This window comes from Phoca vitulina, unplaced genomic scaffold (assembly GCF_004348235.1).
Source record: "Phoca vitulina isolate PV1807 unplaced genomic scaffold, GSC_HSeal_1.0 scaffold3, whole genome shotgun sequence".
Lineage (NCBI taxonomy): Eukaryota > Metazoa > Chordata > Mammalia > Carnivora > Phocidae > Phoca > Phoca vitulina.
Window position 1 is genome coordinate 71,776,800 of NW_022589706.1, and position 16,116 is coordinate 71,792,915.

The 16,116-nt window shown below is 36.6% G+C and overlaps 1 long non-coding RNA gene across 1 annotated transcript in view; it reads right to left on the reverse strand.

Moving 5' to 3' along the window:
• The window catches only part of LOC116630160, a 58,539-nt gene that overhangs the window by 41,855 nt on the left and 568 nt on the right, over positions 1-16,116 (reverse strand). The gene's annotated exons all lie outside the window — the stretch shown is intronic.

Here is a 16,116-nt window from a genome sequence, read left to right on the forward strand (position 1 = left end):
GGGGGGGGGGGAGATTTGTTAGCCCAGTGATGGGTATGAAGGAGGGCATGCACTGCATGGAGCACTGGGTGTTATATGAAAACAATGGATCGTGGATCACCACATCAAAATGTATTGTATGGTGACTAACATAACATAATAAAATTAAAAATAAAGAAAGAAAGAAAGAAAAGAAAAAGAAAAATCAGCTGACAGCCTTATGCAGGGAGTAGGGGAAGTGTGCCTTTGTATGTAACTGTATTCTTTTCTCTTGCTTCTTTTAACATTCTCTTTTTATCACTACTTTTTGCCATTTTAATCACTTAGTGTCTTAGTGTAGACCTCCTTGTGTTGATTTTGTTGAGGGATCCTTTTTTTTTTTTTTTAAGATTTTATTTATTTGACAGAGAGAGATACAGTGAGAGAGGGAACACAAGCAGGGGGCGTGGGTGAGGGAGAGGAAGAAGCAGGCTTCCTGCTGAGCAGGGAGCCCAATGTGGGGCTTGATCCCAAGACCCCGGGATCATGACCCGAGCTGAAGGCAGATGCTTAACGACTGAGCCACCCAGGCGCCCCTTGAGGGATCCTTCTGCCTCCTTGATTCTGGATTTCTGCTTCCATCCCCGGATTCAGGAAGTTTTCAGCTATTATTTCTTCAAATAAATTTCAGCACCCACCCTTTTCTCTCTCTTCTCCTTCTGAGATCACTATAATGAGAATGTTATAATGCTCTGGTGTCACTGAGTTCTCTGAGTTGTCACTGAGTTGAAATAATTTTCATTTATTTTTTTTCTCTCTCTCACCTGTTCAGATTGATTGCTTTCCATTGCTCTGTCCTCCAGGTCACTGATCCATTCTTCTGCTTCCTCTAGTCTACTATATATTCCATCTAATGTACATTTATTTTCATTTATTGAGTTCTTCATCTCTGACTGGTTCTTTTTTATGTTTTCTATCTCTTTGTTAGAGGTCTCATTGATGTCTTCCACTCTTTACTCAAGACCAGTGAGTATCTTTATAATCATTACTTCAAACTATCTGACATATTACTTATCTCTGTTTCGCTTAGGTCTCTTGCTGTGATTTTGTCCTGTTCTTTCATTTGGGACATATTCCTCTATTGCTGCATTTGCCTAAATCTCCTTGTCAGTTTCTGTGTGTTAGAAAAGTCAGCTACATCTGCTACACTTGAAAGTAATGGCCTTATGAAAAAGAGGTCCTCTAGTGTCCTGCAGTGTAGTGTTCCCTGCTCACCAGAAACTGGTGTTTCAGGGGTGTCTCCTTTGTGTGTTGCTGCACACTGCTGTTGTGTCTTGGCCACTTTTTCCATCAGTCCAGTCATCTGCAGTGGCTTTCTTTGCCTATTGTGGGCAGTGTTTGGTTCCTGTGGTGTTAATGGGCCCCTCTGGGACTTGAGTTAAGTTAAACCAGGCATCTGCCAGAGATGCAGTAGTACCAAAATGCAGGGTAGTTTCCCTGTGTTGTCTCTGGAGAAACTTTCATTGGTGGGTGGGGCCTGCAGTCAGACCAGTTGTCTGCCCCAGCCCACTGCTGGGGGCACAGTCAGACTAGTGTGGTTATCTTTCCTTCTACCTGAGACAGGAGTCATTTTGGAGTAGTGCCAGCTTCTGTCAGGGCTGCTTGCACACTGCCAGTCTTGTGTCACTGCTTTGGATGGGCTCTGGCCAAGAGTGTATTGGACAGGGCAGATCTGCAAAGTGCACAGGGGCAGGACATGCAGTGTTAGCAAGGTTTGAATGCTCTTTTTTGTTTGTTTGTTTTTGCCTCTCAGAGCCTGCTGATTTTTATTTTTTTATTTTTTTTTAAAGATTTTATTTATTTATTTGAGACAGAATGAGAGAGAGAGAGAGCACATGAGAGGGGGGAGGGTCAGAGGGAGAAGCAGGCTCCCTGCTCGGCAGGGAGCCCGATGCGGGACTCGATCCAGGGACTCCAGGATCATGACCTGAGCCAAAGGCAGTCGCTTAACCAACTGAGCCACCCAGGCGCCCACCTGCTGATTTTTAAAATTTTAAGTTGTAAGTCCCATTGGTTGTATGAACTCATAAAATTTAGACCCTTTGGTCTTCAAAGCCAAATGTTATGTGGATTCATCTTCCCCATGTGGGCTCCCTGGTGTGAGGGTCTATTTCTCTCTCCTCTCTACACCCCTGGTGTCCCTCCCTCCAGCATACAGTCCCATTGTCTGTTTAGTTCCCGACTATGTCTCTGCCCTTCCTATTCTCTTCAGTTTGACTTCTTCTCTACATTTAGTTGTGGAGTTTGTTCTGCCAGTCTTTGGGTCATTTTCTGGGTTATTTACACTGATGTGAGTGTTATCTAGTTGTATCCATAGGACAAAGAGGGCCTTGGGTTTTCCTACTCTGCCAAGGTTGGTTTTTTCTGCAGCCATCTTTTCTTGACTTGTATATGTCCATCTTTTTCCTGTCTTTACATGATCTTTCCTCTGAGTGAATCTGTGTGCTCATCTCCACTTCTTATAAGGACAAGAGTTGTATTAGAGTAGGTCCACCCATGTGACCTCCTTTTATCTTTTTTTCCCCATGTGACCTCATTTTATCTTAATTACTTCTTTAAAGACCCTATCTCCAAATACAGTCACATTCAGAGATACTGGGGGTTAGGATGTCAACATACGAATTTTGGGGAGATACAATTCAGCCCATAACAACTTCTTATTGCATTACATCAAAAGGCACATAATGTCAAGTTCACAAGATCTCTCCATTGTAAGGATGCATATTTTGCTTTGTAATTAGTAAATCATCTGTGGGATGAAAACTTGAATATCTTGTGATTATCCAGTTCCATGCCATCCTTTCATCCATTCATTTTTACCATCATCCATTAATGATTCTTCCCTAAATTATTTGAAAGATTCACAGTAATGTTTTCTAATTTCATCATTCTTCTGCATTTATTATAGCTGCCATTCTTTTGTAAAGATAGACCTTTAGTCTTACTCTACTCCAATTCAGTGTTTATATAACACCAGAAACTATAACTGCTTAAAAACCTTTAATCCTATCCTCTGCCATGAGGATTAAGAACAAATTATTTTACATGGCCTCTACAGGACTTCAGCCATTTCTATCCTTGTCATAATTTTAACTCTTTGCTGGTTTACTTCTACTCCCTCCTTCAGGATTCAGCTGTCACTTTCTCCCTGGCTTCCGCCACCAAAATCATAAGAGCCCCTCCATTACCCTATACTTTCACTATCAAAGCATAATTTATACTATTTTGTAATTCATGGTTAATTGTCCCCCTGACAGAAATTAAGCCCTTAGAGGAAAGGAATCACATCAGACTTGTTCATTCTTATATCTCCCACCACTTCTTATAGTCCTTGGCACAGCACAGGCACACAATAATAATTAAACACATTAATAGGAGTTACATACTATACTAAATCCATTATGTACTCTAATTAATTATTGCTTTACTGAATTTATGAGGGTAATTTTAATTAAAAGTGATTTTTCACATAATTTTCTTACTGGGAGTCTAACTCCTAAATGAGGTGAGTTTCACTTTAAACATCATAAATATTTACTTGCTATTAGCTATATGCCAGGCCCTGCCCTAAACATGAATTGTTTCAAATTTAATGCACAGAAACCCACTAGTGTGGGTACTATTTTCTCTCCTTTACAGACGAGGAAATTGAAAGAATATCACACCACTAATCAACAGAAGAGATGGGATCAGGTGTCTTTAATTTCATAATGACTTTGTAATTTTGAAATTGTTTTCTTATGAAGAATTCATTGTACTCTTTATAGATGACTATAAATATATCATCCATGATTATTTATTGAAGCCTATATCTTTGGTTCAGTAATGCTTCTACTTTCAAGAATACAGACATATATAATGTAAAGCATTTATAATATTATCAAATAACTAAGTAGGAACAGTCCACAGACAACATACATTGTACAAAAATGTAAAATGTGAAAATGGAATTTATCCCCAGAATTGCGTTTTTATTAAGTCTAAGTAGATCTGGCAGTAAGAATTTTAAATTATGTTAAGTAGTTGTGGAATTTGAAATGGCTGAAGGAAAAGAGTAACTTACTTTATTTTTAAAAATCTTTGTAAAGACCAATTCAAGAAGAAAAAATTTATATAAAGAACTGATTATAGGGGCGCCTGGGTGGCTCAGTTGTTAAGCGTCTGCCTTTGGCTCAGGTCATGATCCCAAGCTCCTGGGATGGAGTCCTGCATCAGGCTCCCTGTTCAGCGGGAAGGCTGCTTCTCCCTCTCCCTCTCCCACTCCCCCTGCTTGTGTTCCCTCTCTCTCTGGCTCTCTGTCTGTCAAATAAATAAATAAAATCTTAAGAAAAAATAATTGATTATAATGATACAATTTGAGTTAAATATATGGTGAAAAGTGATATTTGCAGAATGGCAGATGTAAAAGGATAACTTCAAGGCAAGCATTACTACAAAAAAAAAAAAAATGAGATGCCACAAGTACAGATGTGGAAAGTTTGGACTGGATGTGTGACTTGAATGATTCAAAGTATCAAGCACCATCCTGACATCGTGGGTGTAGAAAATGACAAAATGATGACCACACAGTGTCTTGTGTGTTTGTGAACTCAAGTTTCTATTTGAGAGTATCCCGACAATTGTAAGACATAATTAACTAGAAAAAGAGAAAAAAATTAGGATGAAAAAAATCAAATAAGGAAAAGATACAACATAGTATTTTCTCTTTAATGGGAAGTTATTGGAAGTCAAGCATTATGTTTTTTTAATGAAAGTAATTTTAAGATTTAATAAAACTCCATGCTAGATTTGAGAATCAAAATTCTCTGCCCAAACTATTCCAGAAATAACTTTACTTCATGTTTGACTTTTATAGCAGGATCATAGAGTCTTTCTTTTAATTCCAAAAATACTTTTTAAAATTAATATTTGAAGGTTTAACCAGTTTTCCACAGGTCATTCTTTTTTTTTATATACAAATTTTTATTTAAATTCTAGTTAGTTAACATGTAGTGTAATACTGGTTTCAGGAGTAGAATTTAGTGATTCACCGCTTACATATAACACTCAGTGCTCATCAGAACAAGTGCCCTCTTTAATACCCATCACCCATTTAGCCCATCCCCTACCCCCTCCCTCCATCAACCTTCAGTTTATTCTCTATCATTAAAAGTCTCTTACGGTTTGCCTCCCCCTCTCTCTTTCTCTTTTTTTCCCTTCACATATGTCCATCTGTTTTGTTTCCTAAATTCCACATATGTGTGAAATCATATGGTATTTGTTTTTCTCTGACTGACTTATTTCACTTAGCATAATATACTCCAGCTCTATCCACATCGCTGCAAATGGCAAGATTTCATTCTTTCTGATGGCTGAGTAATATTCTATTTTATATATATATATGTGTGTATATATACATATATATAACACACACACACATATATATACATACACACACCACATTTTTTCTTAAGATTTTATTTATTTATTTGTCAGAGAGACAGCACACAAACAGGGGGAGTGGCAGGCAGAGGGAGAAGCAGGCTCCCCACTGAGCAAGGAGCCTGATGCAGGACTTGATCCCAGGACCCTGGGATCATGACCTGAGCCAAAGGCAGATGCTTAACTGACTGAGCCACCCAGCCATCTCTATATCACATCTTCTTTATTCATTCATCAGTCGATGGACACTTGGGCTCTTTCCCTAGTTTGCCTATTGTTGATAAAGGCATTATGTGTTTTATCTAGAATTTAAATCCCATCTTTTTCTAGGAAAGCAATTATGGTAGTTATCAACATATAGCAGGTAATTATCAAAGGGTGAAGCATACTCAATATTTTTAATCCCCTAAATTGGTTAATAAGTGTTTCAGCATAATAAAGGCCATATATGAAAAACCCACAGTTAATATCACCCTCAATGGGGAAAAACTGAGAGCTTTTCCTCTACAGTAAGGAACAAGAAAAGGATGTCCACTCTCACCATTGTTATTTAACACAGCACTGGAAGTCCTAGCCACAGCAATTAGACAACAAAAAGAAATAAAAGGCATCCAAATCAGTAAGAAAGAAGTAAAACTTTTACTGTTTGCAGATGACATGATACTCTATGTAGAAAACCTGAAAGACTCCACCAAAAACAAAACAAAACAAAACAAAACAAAAATCCTGCTAGAACTGATAAACAAATTCAGTAAAGTCACAGGATACAAAATCGATGTACAGAAACCTGTTGTATTTCTATATACCAATAATGAAGCAGCAGAGAAATTAAGGAATCAATCCCATTTACAATTGCACCCCAAACAATAAGATACCCAGGAATACAAACCAAAGAGATAAAAGACCTGTGCTCTGAAAACTATAAAGCATTGATGAAAGAAACTGAAGATGACACAAAGAAATGGAAAAACATTCCATGCTCATGGATTGGAAGAACAAATATTGTTAAAACGTCTATAATATCCAAAGGAATCTACACATTAAGTGTAATCCCTATCAAAATACCTACAGCATTTTTTACAGAGCTAGAACAAACAATCCTAAAATTTGTACAGAACCACAAAAGACCCTGAATAGCCAAAGCAGTCTTGAAAGAAAAAAACAAAACAAAACAAAACAGTAAAGCTGGAAGCATCACAACTTCAGACTTCAAGTTACATTACAAAGCTGTAGTGATCAAGACAGTATGGTACTGGCACAAAAATAGACACACAGATAAATAGAACAGAATAGAAAACCCAGAAATGGACCCACAACTATATGGTCAATTAATCTTCAACAAAGCAGGAAAGAACATCCAATGGGAAAAAGACAGTGTTTGCAACAAATGGTGTTGTGAAAACTGGACAGCAACATGCAGAAGAATGAAACTGGACCACTTTTTTCTTTTTTTAAGATTTTATTTATTTATTTGACAGAGAGAGACAGAGTGAGAGAGGCACAAGCAGGGGGAGTGGGAGAGGGAGAAGCAGGCTTCCCGCGGAGCAGGGAGCTCGATGCGGGGCTCGATCCCAGGACCCTGGGACCCTGACCCGAGCTGATGGCAGATGCCTAACGACTGAGCCACCCAGGTGCCCCTGGACCATTTTCTTATACTATACACAAAAATAAATTCAAAATCAATTAAAGACTGAATTGGAGACATGAGACCATTTAAATCCTAGAGGAGAACAAAGGTATAACCTCTTTGATATTGGCCCAGGATATTCTTTCTAGATATGTCTCCTGAGGCAAGGGAAACAAAAGCAAAAATAAACTATTGGGGGGCGCCTGGGTGGCTCAGTTGGTTAAGCGACTGCCTTCGGCTCAGGTCATGGTCCTGGAGTCCCGGGATCGAGTCCCACATCAGGCTCCCTGCTCAGCAGGGAGTCTGCTTCTCCCTCTGACCCTCCTCCCTCTCGTGCTCTCTGTCTCTCATTGTCTCTCTCGCAAATAAATAAAAAATCTTAAAAAAAAAAACAAAACTATTGGGACTTCATCAAAATAAAAAAAATGTCTGCACAGGGAAGGAAACAATCAACAAAATTAAAAGGTAACCTTTAGAATAGGAGAAAATATTTGCAAATGATATATCTGATAAAGGGTTAGTATCCAAAGTATATAAAGAACTTACAAAACTCAACACCCAAAAAATGAATAATTCAATTAAGAAATGGGTGAAAGACATGAATAGACATGTTCCCAAAGAAGACATACAGACGGCCAACAGATATATGAAAAGATGTTCAACGTCACTGATCATCAGGGAAATACAAATCAAAACTATAAAGAGGTATCACCTCACATCTGTCAGAATGGCTAAAAAAAAACAACAAGTGTTGGCAAGGATGTGGAAAAAAGGAACCCTCTTGCACTGTCAGTGGGATTGCAAATGGGTACAGTCACTCTGGAAAACAGTATGAAAGTTCCTTAAAAAGTTAAAAATAGAACTACCCTACGATCCAGCAATTGCACTACTAGGTATCTACCCAAAGAATACAAAAGTACTAATTCAAAAGGATAGATGCACACGATGTTTATAGCAGCATTATTTACAATAGCCAAATTATGGAAGAGCCCAAGTGTCCATCAACTGATGAATGAATAAAGAAGAGGTACACACACACACACACGAATATTACTCAGCCATAAACAAGAATAAAATCTTGCCATTTGCAACAACATGGATAGAGCTAGAGAATATTATGCTAAGTGAAATAAGTCAGAGAAAGACAAATACCATATGATTTCACTCATACGTGGAATTTATGAAACAAATGAGCAAAGGGAAGAGAGAGAGAGAGAGGCAAACCAAGAAACAGACCTTTAACTATAGAGAACAAGTTGATGTTTACCAGAGGGAAGGTGGGTGGATGGGTTAAATAGGTGATGGGGATTAAGGAGTACAGTTGTCGTGATGAGCATCAGGTATTGTATGGCAATGTTGAATCACTATATTGTACACTTGAAACTAATATTACACTGTATGTTTAACTAACTGGAATTTAAATAAAAACTAAAAAAAAGTCACATACAGGGATAGAATCATCATGAATTCCACCAGTTATAAGGATTGAGGACCTCTTTGTCATAATTTTTCAATGTAAAAAAAATAATAATTACTCAATGTGAAGTTCACAGAGCACTAGGAGTTCTATGAACCTCCTGAAATTATGTAGTCTATCACATGCATATGCAGGTTTTGGAAGGCAGTCCATGGCTATTTATTTATTTGAGAGAGAGAGAGAGCACGTGCATGTGTGTGCAAGCATGAAGGGGGGCAGAAGGTGAGGGAGAGAGAGAATCTTAAGCAAGCTCCCCGCATAGCGCAGAGCCCCACGCAGGGCTTGCTGTCAAGACTTTTAGATCATGACCTGAGCCAAAATCAAGAGTCAGATGCTTAACCAACTAAGCCACCCACGTACCCCTCCATGACTTTTTATTTTTATTTATTTTCTTTTTAAAGTTTTTATTTATTTATTTGAGAGAGAGGGAGAGTGAGAGGGAGAAGCAGACTCCTTGCTGAGCAGAGAGCCTGATGTGGGACTCGATCCCAGGACTCTGGGATCATGACCTGAGCCGAAGGCAGACGCTTAACTGACTGAGCCACCCAGGTGCCCCCTCCATGACTTTTTAAAGAACAGATTCTCGAAAGAGTTTCATGACCATCCCCTCTACCTCACCTCATTAAGAATTATTACTCTGGGAAAAGAAGTATTTGCTTACAAACTGGTAATATTTGTCTTAGTCTTGTTACCAAGGAAGGAAGATCTACTTAGTTTTATGGCTTGGTATCTTGTCTTTTCCATTTCATATTTGTGTGTGGGAGGTAAGATTAGTTTACACAAGTTTCCATTACCAACTAGGTGTGATTTACATTTTTAAGGTATCAAGTTAAGAAGGGATCCAGGTTTGCAAATCCCATTTTTAATCTCTGTTGCTGTTTATTATTTTGTTTGGTTTCTTATTTGATTCAAATTTGGAATGGTTTCTGTTTCCTTGAATTGCTTCATGGTTTTATTTTGGTAAATATAAAGCAAAAAGAAATAAAAATAAAATTTCCACGAAGTCTTTCCTTCTATATAATGAAGAAATTTGAGGTTTCTATAAAACATTTTCACTGGGCCTATTTCAAAGCTAACAAGTAATTAACAAGATTTTGGCAGCTGTATTAGTCAGGGGCTTATGGAGAAACAGAACTGGTAGAATATATATATAAGTATACAGAAAGAGATTTATTATGAGGGATTGGCTTACTCAACTTTAGAGATTAAGAAGTCCCTCTACAAGCTGGAGATCCAGGAAAGCTGGTGATGTACCTCCAGTCCAAGATGCAAGTCCAAAGGCCTGAGAACAAGGTCAAAGGCAAAAGAAGATGGATGTCCCAGGTCAAGCGGAGAGAGTGAATTTGCCCTTCTACCTTTTTCTTCTACTCAGGCCCTTAAAGAATTAGGTGCTGTCCACCCACATTTGTGAGGGCAATCTTCTTTAGTCAGTCTTCCAATTAAAATGCTGAACTCTTCCAAAAACTCTCAGAGAAATACTTAAAAATGTGTTTTACCAGCTAAATGGGCATCCCTTTGTCCAGTCAAATGATACATAAAACCAACCATCACAGCAGCCATACAAAAATACTTATTTTAACTTAAAAGGTGAATTCTATCCCCATACGGACACTTGAAGCAATCATTTATTTCTGAAATCTTAGTCACCACATTTGAGTAGTCCTGCTGACAAAATTCTACTTTATAGTCTGTTATTCTAGGAACTTTATCTTAATTACCACCTTGAATCACCTTATACAAATTAGAAATGATATGCTTTTTTGTGACTAAGTATATATTTCTAAAAAGAGGTGACTTTAATTTCATTTGTACTACTGAGAAAGAGAAATTAGATACTATTGTGGGAAATAATTCTTTTGGCAAGGAAGGCAGAGAAAAAGTATGAGGACACACAAACTAAGTATTAAATGTTGATTTCTGGACTCAGCTACTCCAAACTTGAGGTGAACAGGAAATGAGCCTAAGATTTCCAGACAATTTCTGAGACTAGGTATTTGGAGACAGGAAAATAAGTAACATTTTACTTCTAACTGGAAGAATCAGTATACTTAAGACAAAAATGTCGGAAAATATTTGGATATGTTCTAATTATTATCTATTATTGCATAACAAACTAACTCCCAAATTTACTGGTTTAAAACAATAGCCATTTTATTTTATCTTACGATTCTGTAGGTCAGAAATTTGGGCTAGACTTGCTGAGTGATTCCAATTTTATCATTTCTTTCTCACTTACTAGTTGAAATACTTTTATAAAGAAACATTTCCTTCATCTATTATTTAATTACCTAGTAGAACCCTTCAGAGTAAAGGCAACATAAAAGCTTGATTCTTTTCCCATATCTATTAGTTTTCATAACAATGAATTATCTTTTCCTTTCATTCTCCAAAAACAACCAGGTTTTTAAAAATACCATAAAGAACTCATGGATTTAAACATAGTTGATGGCTTTCAAATAACTGGAATTCTTAATCTTATTCAAGTTAAACTGCTCCATCTTTGGCCAGTAGTAAGAGCCTCTTCAAGTTGGTTCCTGAATCTTTTTGACATGATGTTAGCGGTCTTTGATAACTTGCTTGTTTTTGGTATAGGAAGATATTCCAGGTCCATCCTGTGCATTTCCTATCCTAGAATGGTATCTGTTCTTTTTCCAAGAAGTGTGTGTGTGTATCAAAACTCATAGGTTCCTAATGACATTTCCAATTCAAATAAAAGATCACTCTGCATTCTAGGACTTGCACTCTAACCTCTTTCTTTTTCTTTCTTTCTTTTTCTTTCTTTCTTTCTCTTTCTTTCTTTCTTTCTTTCTTTCTTTCTTTCTTTCTTTCTTTCTTTCTTTCTTTTTCTTTCTTTCTTTCTTTCTTTCTTTCTTTCTTTCTTTCTTTCTTTCTCTTTCTCTCTTTTTTTAAGATTTTATTTATTTATTTGAAAGAGAGAGTGAGAGAGAGATCACAAGCAGGGGGAAAAGGTAGAGGGAGAAGCAAACTCCTCACTGAGCAGGGAGCCCGAAACAGGACTCATTCCCAGGACCCTGAGATCATCACCTGAGCCGAGGGCAGACGCTTAACCAACTGAGCCATCCAGGTGCCCCCCACACAAACCTCTTTCTATCACATCTGTATCTCCTTTCTTCTACTTGAAAATCCTGGCTTCCAAAGAGACAGGATAAAATGGAGTTATTTATTTGCTTTATTCAAAAATGTACACACAAAAGTCTCAGAATAACAATACTAATATAATTACTCCAATACAATTACTGAAAAATTAAAAAAAATTTTCATATGTTTCTACCATTCACTTCCAATTTTAAGAGGTATGCACTGACAGATCATATAACCATTTTATGCTACTCTTTTCCTTTTACACCTCTTATTGTCTTTGTTCTACAAATAACTATATAGCTAATGCTCAAAATCTGTCCTTTCATATTGTTAGTATAGACATTTTGGTTTTATGAAGTTCATTCTCTAATAAATTCTGTAGGAGTTCTCATGAGAATAATATCCACAGAATTCTTGCATGATGTTAAGAGTCCATCTGTGCCTTTATATTTGAAAAGCACTTTTGCTCAATATAAAATCCTTGGATCACATTTTATTTCTTTGAGCCTCTTATGTACAGTATTCCATTTTCTTTCAGCATAAAGACTTGCTGTTAAAACTGTGATAATATAATTTTCTTTCCCTTATAGCTCACTTGCTTATTTTTGTCTAAATGTTCAAGGAATTAAAAAAAAAAAATTAATTCTAAATTTTACTAGAATAGGCCTTGGTGTTAGCCATTTCGGTTGATATTCTCAGGTAAACGATGTGCTCTTCCAATATATGGCTTCAAATCTTTGATATTTTCAGGAAATGTTTTTTGAATTACAGTTTTTAGTTATTTCTTCCACACTTTTGCTTTGTTTTGGTTTTCTTCTGTAATGATTCCTATTATAATTATGTTGGATCTTCTTCGCTTATCTTCAATATTTATTATTTTCTCTTGAAATCTATTTACCTTCCTATTTTTATGTTTTATTTTTCCCTTTTCACCCTTTCTCTTTAGGCATTATCTGTTATGTTTATTTAACTACATGTTACATCTGGTTTAATCTTCACCTCTAAGATATTTTTTTCTTTTACTTTTCTTCCCTTCTTGAGTTGTATCACCTCTTTCCTGAGTTTTATTTTATTTTTTTTCACTTTGATTTATGGGGTGCCTGGATGACTCAGTTGGTGGAGCATGTGACTCTTGATCTCATGATTTTAAGCCCGACGTTGGCTGTAGAGCTTACATAAAAATGTAAAACAAACAAAAAAATTTTTTTTAATATTCTGGTTTATGTTCTTCCATGATGTAATATTCAGCTTATTTTAAAATATATTTGTGGTTATCTGTATGCTTAGGCATCTTATGTAGTTATTAATATCATCCATTCACTCAACACATATTTATTGAGCATGTACTATGTGCAGACAGGCATTGTAGCCCGAAGTTGAACCATCCCAGCCAATCAAGATTATTGTTTTATGTAACCAACATTTTGTGGCTGTTATGCAACAAAATGTTGATGAATACACTGTACTTATAATTATTAAGTCCTAACTTTATTTAGTCTCAACAGAATACTTCTATACCATGAATTCTGCATTCTTGACCCTGCCACCTGGATTTATGTTTTTAGGAACGGTTTAACAGAGATATATTTTCAAGGAATTAAAAGTTTGCAATTTTTTTATCCATAAATGAATAACATATACATAATCTAAAAAATTACTGAGTCACAATCTTTTCCCTCCAGATCTTTGAGTTCTTTCATCATTACCTTCTGGCATTTAGTTTATTGAACAAGTTTTTTGTGTGTTTTTCTTAAATATTTTATTTATTTATTTGACAGAGAGAGAGAAGAAGCACAAGCAGGTTGAGTGGCAGAGGGAGAGGGAGAAGGAGGCTCCCCACCAAGTCGGGAGCCCAATGCAGGGCTTGATCCCATGACCCTGGGATCATGATCTGAGCTGAAGACAGACGCTTAACCAACTGAGCCACCCAGGCATCCCTATTGAACAAGTTTTTGACTGATGTTTTTTGTCCCTTTGTAGGCTGTTTATTTTTTCTGACAAAAAAAAAATTGTAATAACATGCTTTAAATTCTTGAAATTAAAAAAAATTCTTTAGAACATTTTTAGTGTCTACTTTAATTGCTTTTGTCTTGAATCCCATGAGCATTTTCAGTTGCAGACTAATGAGAATTCATGAACATTTTCTATTATGTATTTTCATTACTTATTTTGCTCATTTTGTGTGTATTCTGTTCTTTGATTATATTAATTCATCAAAGTTTGCTTCTCAGTCTTCTGAATCCTATATTTATCATTTCTTTAAATCTCATTGGTTTTACCTCTTCATCATTTTCCTCTTCATTCTAGGGGGAGAGGTGGTTTTCAAATTTTCTTCCTTATCAATTAAATGTTTATAGTCACTTTTTAAAAAATGTTAGGTTTATTGAGTTATAACTTATAAACAGTAAGATTAAGCCTTTTTAAGTCTATAGTTGAGGATAAGATTTGACAAATATATTTAGTCACCACTATAATCAGTGCACTCTGGGCAAGAGTAGGGTGAGATAAGCAGGACACCAAGGATTGAATTTTGGAAAATGATCATATTTAGGGTCAGAAGGAAGAAAAATCAGAGGACTAGTTTTTAGCCCCAATTCCTGCTATCACTCCAGAAGATTTTAGGTTCATATAGAGAATCCTTCCACTCTTTTGCCCTGTTATGTGCTGAATTGTGCTCCCCCAAATTCATATGTTGAAGTCCTAACCCCCAGTATCTCAGAATGTCACTACCCTTGGAAATAGGGCCTTTAGAGATGTAATTAAGTTAAAATGTGGTCATTTTAAGTTGTGAAATTTAGTCACAAGTACAGGGGAAGATTACATAAAGACCCAGGGAGAAGATGGCCAAGGAGAGACGCTTGAAGCAGATCCTTCCCTCATGGTCCTCAGAAGCCAACCCTACCAACGTCTTGATATCAGACTTCCAGACTTCCAGACTTCCAGAGCTATGAGAAAATTAAATTTCTGTTTTGTAAGCCATCCAATCTGCGGTACTTTGTTATGGCAGTCTGTGTACTTTGTTATACACTCCCTTAACCTTTTGATCCACAATTAAGCAAAATCCCAATCATAGAAAATTCCAATTCTCCCAGGTCAGTGAATGCTACAGAACCATCCCACCCTTAGAGCTGGGCAAGAGTGGTTCCTGTACTGCACGTATGGCTTTACAGAACAATTTGGCCCTTTTCCTGCTATACCGAACCCCAAAGAGCAAGGAATCTGTGGGGCCAAAAAGACAGGTTCACTCAGAACCTATGTCTTCAATTTTAGATAATGCTTTTGAGTAGCAGCTGGTCTTTGAAATCTCTGATCACACAGCTCCAAAAAGGCTAGGAGTGACTTTCCCCCAGGTCCTTTGTGCTAAGGGCCAACAGTGCTTCCAGTATCTAAATCCTAGACCCAACAGGTAGTAAAAAAGCTCCTAGGCCCAAGAGGTGGCTTAGCAGTGGAGTGGAAGTAGGCTTGCAAATAAAATACAGTATACCTTGTTAAATTTGTATTTCAAACAGACAACAAATAAGTTTTTAGTACAAGCAAGTTCTGAATATTGCATGGTACATACTTATATTAGAAAGGTATTGTTTATATAAAATCCAAATTAAACAAAACAACCTTTTTTTCTTTAAACAATGTAGGAACCCCAGGTGGGGTCATAGTTGGGCATTTGAGCTGGGTGTCCATATGCATGAGCACAAGGCCACTAATGGTATCAAACTGAGCGGGAGGACATTATACAGGGAAGGCAGGATACATGCACCAATCAATTCTCCTTGAATCATCCATTCTGACCAACAGAGGAATTATAAATTCAACCTGGCTTTCTAGGTCATTTTCAAAATAGGACAATAAAACATAATTTATTTTTACATTTTGTTAACTGTATTTATGTTTAAATATTCAGACATATGATGTTTGGGTCTCTATTTTCACTCTTGCCCCAGCTATACAAATGTCAAGGGGTTAATACTGTGTTGCAGAATTGCCTTAAGAAGTCAATGGTATCATCAACCACATTTAAAAGATGAGGAAACTAAGGCTTAGAGAAGTTAAATATAATTTGCCCAAAGTCATTCAGCTAGTGGAATCCATTTTCAATGTTAGATCTGTCTGAATATAAAGCAAATACTCTTTTCTAAAATTACATGTACTGAATGGTGACTATAGTTAATACTGTATTGCATATTTGAAAGTTATTGCAAGTAGATCTTATAGCAAATATTCTTCACCAAAAATAATTTACTATGTATAAGTTGATATATCCTTTGATTCCATCAGTTTACATAGATGCATAAAGCTGGTGCATTTCATGGGATATCAAAAATAGGTATAACAAAATCACAATTGTTCAGGCTTTGATCCTGAATTTTATGGGTCTAGACACTCAATTCTATAAGTGTGCCCGCATTTGATAAAACTGTGGGTTCATGTTATAATTATACACTTCAAAACACTGATTTATAAAATAGAATGC